The sequence below is a fragment of the Rutidosis leptorrhynchoides genome, chromosome 3 (assembly GCF_046630445.1).
Source record: "Rutidosis leptorrhynchoides isolate AG116_Rl617_1_P2 chromosome 3, CSIRO_AGI_Rlap_v1, whole genome shotgun sequence".
In the NCBI taxonomy this organism is placed as follows: Eukaryota; Viridiplantae; Streptophyta; class Magnoliopsida; order Asterales; family Asteraceae; genus Rutidosis; species Rutidosis leptorrhynchoides.
In genome coordinates, this window is record NC_092335.1 from 667,889,305 (window position 1) to 667,898,278 (window position 8,974).

The window sequence follows — 8,974 nt, forward strand, 5'->3', positions numbered from 1 at the left end:
AGGAAGATCCAAACGAACATCTTCGTACCTTTAATAGGCTTTGTACTCTATTCAAAATCAGAGAAGTTGAGGATGAACAGATCTATCTCATGTTATTTCCCTGGACTTTAAAGGGAGAAGCCAAAGAATGGTTAGAATCGTTACCTGAAGGGGCGATTGACACATGGAATGTCTTAGTTGAGAAATTTCTTAAAAGATTCTTTCCGGTATCTAAAGTCGTGAGACTTCAAGGAGAAATTGTTACGTTCACACAAAAGCCAAATGAAACTTTATATGAGGCGTGGACAAGATTTGGAAAGTTGTTGAGAGGATGTCCTCAACATGGTTTAGACACTTATCAAATAGTACAAATATTCTACCAAGGATGCGACATTACAACACGAAAAGACATCGACATAGTAGCTGGTGGTTCCATTATGAAGAAAACTGCAATTGAAGCTTACAAAATTATTGATAACACAGCCTCTCACTCACATGAGTGGCATCAAGAAAAAGACATCGTTAGATCATCTAAAGCGGCTAGAACCGATTCTAGCCATGACTTTGATTTCATTTCCGCAAAGTTAGATGCTTTCGAGAGACGAATAGAAAAGATGACTAAAGATATTCACGCAATACGAATTAGTTGTGAGCAGTGTGGAGGACCACATTTGACAAACGATTGTCTCAGTATTGAACAAATAATGGAACAAAGAGAGAATGTTTCATACATGAACCAAAGGCCTGGAAATAATTATCAAAATAATTATCAACCGCTAAGACCGAACTACAATCAAAATCAGAATTATAACTGAAATGTTCCATACAATAATCAACAAGGTCATAGCAATCAACAAGTATCTAATAATACTTACAACCAGCAAAGACCTATTTTTCCAAATAAACCACCATAAACCGATGATAAAAAGCCAGATTTAGAAGATATGATGTCGAAGCTAGTTGAATCTCAAACACAGTTTGTCACATCTCAGAAACAAACTAATGAACAAAATGCTCAAGCATTTAGAAATCAACAAGCTTCTATCCAAAATCTGGAACAAGAAGTGAGTAACCTAGCCAGGTTAATTGGAGAAAGAAAACCGGGGAGTCTACCTAGCGATACAAATGCTAACCCCCGAAATGAAACAGCTAAAGCCATTACCACAAGAAGTGGTATTACACTTAAACCACCTGAAATGCCTGTAATTTCATATGACACTATTCCTACTACACAGGCACCACAGCCTGAGTAAGAGAAGGAAACAGAACCGGTAGTTGAAAAGGTTAATGAAGATAACACAGTTAAGGCAAAGCCTTATGTTAAACCATACCAACCACCGCTTCCTTACCTGAGTAAAATGAGAAAAGGAAGACTTGAAGCCGAGCAATCCAAATTCTTGGATATGTTTAAACAAATAAATGTCAATCTTCCTTTCATTGATGTGATTTCAGGAATGCCAAGATATGCTAAATTCCTGAAAGATCTAATCACAAATAGAAAGAAAATGGAAGAACTCTCGGCTGTTACAATGAATGCTAATTGTTCTGCAGTGCTGTTGAATAAACTACCAGAAAAACTCTCAGATCCAGGAAATTTCACAATTTCATGTTTTCTGGGTAGTCTTAGTTCAATAGAAGCATTGGCAGACTTAGGTGCTAGTATAAATTTAATGTCGTATTCACTATACGCTAAACTAGACCTTGGAGAATTGAAACCAACACAAATAAGCATACAACTAGCCGATCGATCAGTAAAATATCCTAGAGGGATAATGGAAAATATGCTAGTTAAAGTTGGTAATTTAGTATTTCCAGTAGACTTTGTTATTCTGGACATGGAAGAAGATTCTCGAGTTCCTCTTATATTAGGAAGACCATTCTTAAACACGGCTAAAGCAATAATAGACGTGTTTGGTAAGAAACTGACCCTAAGTATAGAGGACGAGAGTGTTACCTTTTCTGTTGATAGAGCCATGCAACAACCGCAATATGCAGATGATACATGTTATTATATTCAAACTATAGATTAACATGCAGAATTGTTACAAGAATTTTCAGAATTACAAGGGACTGGAGAATGTTCTTTAGGAGAAGGAACTGAACCAATTGATGAAGCTGAAATGTTAGCCGCACTCATGGGTAATGAATACGAACCAAAAAAAGAAGAACTTCAAATGCTAAAAGAGGAAGACAGATATCGATACAAATCATCGATAGAAGAACCACCACCGATATTAAAGTTAAAGCCACTTCCAAACTATTTGGAATACGCTTATTTACATGGTGAATCTGAATTACCTGTAATAATATCGTCTTCTCTTACTGAAAATGAAAAATCTCGACTCATTTCTGTGCTAAAAGCTCATAAACCAGCTATTGCATGGAAGATTCATGACATTAAAGGTATAAGTCCTTCGTATTGCACACATAAAATCCTTATGAAAGAAGGTCATAAAACATATGTGCAACGCCAACGAAGACTAAATTCAAATATGCAAGATGTTGTTAAGAAAGAAATAATTAAACTGCTAGATGCAGGTTTAATTTATCCAATCTCTGATAGTCCATGGGTAAGCCCAGTTCAATGTGTACCCAAGAAGGGTGGCATGACTGTCATCACAAATGAAAAACATGAGCTTATTCCCATTAGGACTGTAACGGGATGGCGTGTTTGTATTGATTATAAAAAATTAAATGACGCCACCAGAAAAGATCCCTTTCCCTTACTTTTCATTGATCAAATGTTGGAAAGGTTAGCTGAGAACAGTTACTATTGTTTTTTTGACGGTTTCTCCGGATACTTTCAAATTCCAATCGCACCCGAGGACCAAGAGAAAACCACATTCACGTGCCCTTATGGTACTTTTGTTTACAAACGCATGCCATTTGGACTTTGCAACGCCCCTGCAACCTTTCAAAGGTGCATGATGGCAATTTTTCACGATATGATAGAAGAATACATGGAAGTTTTCATGGATAACTTTTCAGTCTTCGGTGATAATTTTGAAACATGTCTAGTTAATCTTGAACGAATGCTTATTAGATGCGAGCAATCAAATCTAGTACTTAATTGGGAGAAATGCCATTTCATGGTTAAAGAAGGCATTGCTCTTGGTCATAAAATTTCAAAGGAAGGAATTGAAGTGGATAGAGCTAGAGTAGATGTAATTGCTAAACTTCCACATCCCACCAATGTTAGAGGAGTTAGGAGTTTTCTAGGGCATGCCAGTTTTTATCGACGTTTCATAAAAGATTTTTCTAAAATTGCCACTCCTATGAATAAACTCCTAGAAAAAGATGTTTCATTCATCTTTTTAGATGAATGCATTAAATCTTTTAATATTCTTAAAGAAAAACTCACTAATGCACCGATCATGATAACTCCAAATTGGAATCTACCATTTGAACTCATGTGCGATGCAAGTGATTTTGCAATGGGGGGCGTTTTAGGACAAAGGATTGAAAAATAATTTCAACCTATTTATTGCGCTAATAAGGCGTTACAAGGAGCACAAATGAATTACACAACTACTAAAAAAGAACTCCTTGCTATTGTCTTTGCTTTTGACAAATTTCGTTCATATCTCGTTCTAGCAAAAACGGTCGTCTATACCGACCATTCTGCTCTTAGATACCTAATTTCAAAACAAAATGCCAAACCATGATTAATCTGTTGGATCTTACTCTTACAAGAGTTCGATATTGAAATCCGAGACAAAAAGGGAGCAGAAAATCTCGCAGCTGATCATCTTTCTCGTCTTGAAAATCCTGAATTAGAAGTTCTAAATGAATCGGCCATACAAGACAACTTTCCTGATGAATATCTATTGAAAATTTATTATAATGAAATTCAATGGTTTGCAAACTATGCAAACTACTTAGTATGTGGATTCCTTGAAAAAGGGTTATCGTACCAAAAGTGAAAGAAATTTTTTAGTGATATAAAACACTATTTCTGGGAAGATCCACATTTGTTTAAAAGTTGTCCCGATGGAATAATACGCCGATGTGTATTCGAGGATGAAGCTAGTCAAATCTTAAACCATTGTCACACGAGACCAACAGGAGGGCATTATGGGCCTCAACTTACAGCAAGGAAAGTCTACGATGCTGGATTCTATTGGCCTACAATTTTCAAAGACGCACACCTTCTCTGTAAATCCTGTGATGCTTGACAAAGGGCCGAAAAAATAAGTCAACGTGATGAAATGCCACAAAATGTCATTCAAGTATTTGAAGTGTTTGATGTTTGGGGTATTGACTTTATGGGTCCATTTCCAAAATCTCATAATAATCTCTACATTCTCGTTGCCATTGATTATGTATCTAAATGGGTGGAAGCACAAGCTCTCCCAACTAACGATGCACGAGTTGTAGTTAACTTCTTAAAACGTCTTTTTGCAAGGTTCGGAACACCGAAAGCTTTAATAAGTGATCGGGGTACTCATTTTTGTAATAATCAACTGGAGAAAGTTCTCAAAAGATATGGAGTAACTCATAAATTCTCCACTGCTTATCATCCACAAAAAAGTGGACAAGTTGAAAATACCAATCGAGCTTTAAAACGTATTCTAGAGAAAACCGTAGGATCGAATCCAAAGGAATGGTCCATGAAATTGGAGGATGCACTCTAGGCTTTTAGAACAGCCTACAAAACTCCAATTGGCACCACACATTTTAAACTCGTTTAAGGAAAAGCATGTCACCTTCCAGTAGAAATTGAGCACAAAGCATTTTGGGCTTTGAAGACATGTAATCTTGATTTACATGAAGCCGGACGTCTACGGTTAAGTCAACTAAATGAATTAGAAGAATTAAGACATGAGGCATATGAAAATTCGTTAATCTATAAGGAAAGAACGAAGAAATGGCATGATAAAAGAATCCGAAGTTCAAAAGAATTCAAGGAAGGAGACCGAGTTCTTCTTTTCAATTCGCGATTCAAGCTATTTCCTGGAAAATTGAAATCAAGATGGTCTGGACCATTCATAGTCAAAAGAGTTTTCCCGTATGGAATAATAGAGTTGATAAATTCAAATGGGATTGAATTTAAGGTTAATGGTCACAGAGTTAAACATTACATAGATAATCCAATGGAAGTTGAAGATGAAGTTAATCACAATTTCGACACCACAGCTAACTAAGTGTGGGAAGATTCGAATCTTTTAAGGGTAATATGAATTTCTGTTAGAGTTAGATGTTCTGTTTTCGTGTAGTCTCAAAAATGGAATCCGAATGGTCTTTCCCTAGCAGACTCTAAAGAACTAGTCTTCTCCCTCCATTCTGAATTTTTATTTCTTTTAGGTTTTACGAGATGAAGAATTCCTTTGATTTGAACCATGGTCTACTACTACACGCTATGATTACTAAATGTAATAATAACATCTTCCCGAGTGAACTGGTATCATTCATAAGAGGAAAAATGGACGAAGTGAGGAAAGAACTCAGGAAGAATCATCATAAGACACATTTTGGTAAAGGAAAATCAAAATCCGCAACAAAAAGAAGAGCACGACACCTTGAAAGATGTCATAAATGCGGAAAATGGTCACACGAAGGTAAATGTTCGAACAATCAAACACATTCCAATACCGAATTCGTTACTCTATGCAGAGAAGGACCATTCATATGTTTAGAAGAAAAGTTATTGAAAAATCGAGGTTACGCCTATGTAGCTATGGAAAATCAAATCGAACGACTCTCCTATGAGTCGGCTAAAGCAGGTCTCTGAGAATTCTATCTCACAGGTAAGTATGTACAGTTTTTATTTGTTTTTATTTATTGCTTTTAAGCTTTTGATAATAAACACTGAATCGTTCGCTATAAAGTATTAAATTGATATTCAATAAAATTAGGTATGCGAAACTGAAATTATTGATATCATACAAAAATTTAATTCATCGCTGCGAAATGTACCGTTTATTCATAAGGTATAAATATCTTTAATCAATAAATTTAAAATATTTCAAAAATTCGTCAGGAGTAAAACTAGGTAATATAGCCGAAATTATTTTACCCAAAAGAGGGACGTATATTTTTGATAATATTTGATTGATTAAAGTGGGATAAAAGACCAAAAATATTTTTATTTTTATTTTTACCTTGTTTTTAAAATTAATATATAACTATATTATTTTTAAATGTAAGTTTGTAAACTAATGAATATAAATATTATTAATATTTATATGAAATTTTATGCATTTTAAATTTAAGTTTGGTGTGAATTTAAAAAAAAAAATGTACTTTATTTCATTAAGTTAAAAATATGATTTCTAAAATTCGTCGTGAGTTGAAGACTAGGTCGTTGAACCGAAATTGCTTTACCCGAGGGCGGGACGAGAAATTTTATTATCATTATTTTTAATTTTATTGATCTAAAGTATGCCAAAAACATTTAAAAAATCCAAAAATCTTTGCTTTTAAAACAATCGCTTTAAAATGACAAATTTTAAAATTTTGTCGAGGGATGAACTAGGTAAACGTACCGAAACGCCCTTAATCTAAAAAGAAACAAATTTTTAAAATTTAATCAGTTTTTGTTTTATAAGTAAAACGTTTTTATAAAAAAAAAGAAAAAAAAAGAAATAGACCTCATGCGATCACATGGGGTTTACCCTACATATCCATGCGATCGCATGAAAGCTAAAATCTGGACATATTAAAATAAGCAGCTCGCTACTTCTGCCTTCTCACAAACACACACACATACACGAAAACTCCCCCAAACATCTCAAAAATTCGCGATTTTTCAACAAAATTCACCAAATTTCTTGCTATAATCCGCTCTAATCATGCGTTTGTTCAGAAGTTTTTCAAAGAAGGTAACGATTCCGCCCCTAAAACTCTTTAAATTCGAATTTTAGTGTTCTTGAGCAAATTTTTACCTAATTTAATTTTGATGATTTCTAGCTTAATTAGAGTTAAATTATTAGTATATTATGCTTGTATAACCTAGATTGATGCTATTTGTCATGATTTAAAGCCTTAAACTTCAAAAAATTTAGAAATCTAGGGTTTGTGTTCTTGAGCAATTTGGGGCTTTTTGATATAAACAGGTTATGGCCGATTTTTGTTATGAATTATTGCTAAATTAAGTAGTGTAACATGTTTAGGTAACTAAATGATCCAAACTTTGATCATAAACATGATTTTTGAACATCAAAGTGGACTTTTTAAGTCTAAAATTCACAAACTTGATTAAATTGACGTAATTGCCATTTGAAACTTGTTTAATTGCTAGTAATAGTTATTTTAACATGTTATGAACTTTGTATACCTTTTCATATATGCTTATTTGAAAAATTGTAGAATTGATAAAAATATGAAAATGAGTATAAGTTTAATATGGATTAAACATGTTATTGTAATTGTTTTAATTTGTTATCTTGCTAACACTAATGCATATTTGGATGCACAAATTTTGTGTTTAATGTGTTTTGCAGAGAATTACAAATACGGACGGTGCATCATCGTCTAGACAACCTGAACAAGAACCTGATCAAGAACCACAACCTGAACAACAACAACATTATGATCAACACGTGCCATACTATGAACCAGAACCACAATTTTTTATTGCCTACATAATATTTCCCGTTCACCATGTAATAGAACACTCAAGAATTCATGAACAGGAGTTACATCCTAATATAGAAGCTGGAGAGATTACCCAACGTACCAACGTAACAAATTTAAGCTTTGCACCAAAAATGTGGAAGTACCAAGGGTAATAGATTGGGAGCCTTTGGAAAGGGTCAACCTAGCTAACTCAGTTAGGCTATTACTAATCCAAAGGTATGGCAACTCTTCTTTTTGTGATTGGGAACGTTTATTTACCACTCGTAGGCCTGTATATAAGGAGTGGTGTATTGATCTAATGAGTACTATAGCCTTAAATAAGGATGTAGATAGGTTAGATGATAAGACTTTTCTTAGATTTTTACTTGGAGGGAGGATGTACAGGATGTCCATGATAGACATGGCTAGGGCTTTACAGATTTACACCCCCGCTGAATTATTATCACCTAATTGTACAGCTTTAATTTATCAAGGTGAGAGGGTAGATAGAGATTTTGACGCTAACGCCATATGGAGGCGTATGTCAAATTTTAATGTATTTACACGGGGAGGAAGACACTCCTATTTAGATATTAATAAAGCAGAGCTTCACATAATTCATAGATTTTTAGCAAACTCGATTACACAAAGAGGTAGAAACAAGGAGAAAGTGACCCTAAACGATTTATTCTACCTTAAGTGCATTCGAGACACAAGAGGCTTTGTTAATATCCCCTACTGTGTTGGGTTTTATTTGTCCAAAGTTGTGGAAGGAATACAGGACGGGGGAATAATTGGAGGAGGCATTTTTGTTACTCTCATTGGAGAGTATTTAGGTGTAGATAGGGAACACGGGGGTCCAATGATGGTAGTTGAGGAACAAACCGATACTATAGGTTTGCAGGTATATCAAGGTGCAAATGTACTAAAACGGAGGCACAATAGGCCAATACCATATCAGGGCACCCATCCACAGGTAGAGAGGGGTTCGGATGAGGAGATGGAGGAAGCAGATGACATTAGGGATGTCATTAGGGATAGTTATACTGATGTCTTCCAGCATGTAGATGAGGTGGAAATGAATAACCAGGCTAGGCATCATCAGTATGAGCAGTGGAGAGCCGCGGATGAGTATGAGCAATCCAGGCGACGCCAACACGATAGCTGGCAAGTTCATCAGCACCAAATCATGAGCCAGTTATCATATCAGGTACCACATAACTACATCCCGACTCGGCCTGCTTTTTATCCACCACATCAGCCCGACATGCGACCACCCTTTGACCTGTACGACCCCAATCAAGCCTACCAGGACACCTATCACCAACCATGGAACTCGAGCGATGATATGAACTGGAATTCCTATCCAAATCAATAGTGTTCCATTGGTGATTTCTTATCTGTTATTTTTTTTATCTATTTATGTTAAACATTTAAC

General features: G+C 35.1%; 1 non-coding gene across 1 annotated transcript; it reads right to left on the minus strand.

Moving 5' to 3' along the window:
* Positions 1-221: 221 nt before the first annotated feature.
* Positions 222-328, minus strand: LOC139903525 (small nucleolar RNA R71). Its single transcript, XR_011778339.1, has one exon. It is a non-coding gene; the product is annotated as a small nucleolar RNA R71 (small nucleolar RNA).
* Positions 329-8,974: the final 8,646 nt, after the last annotated feature.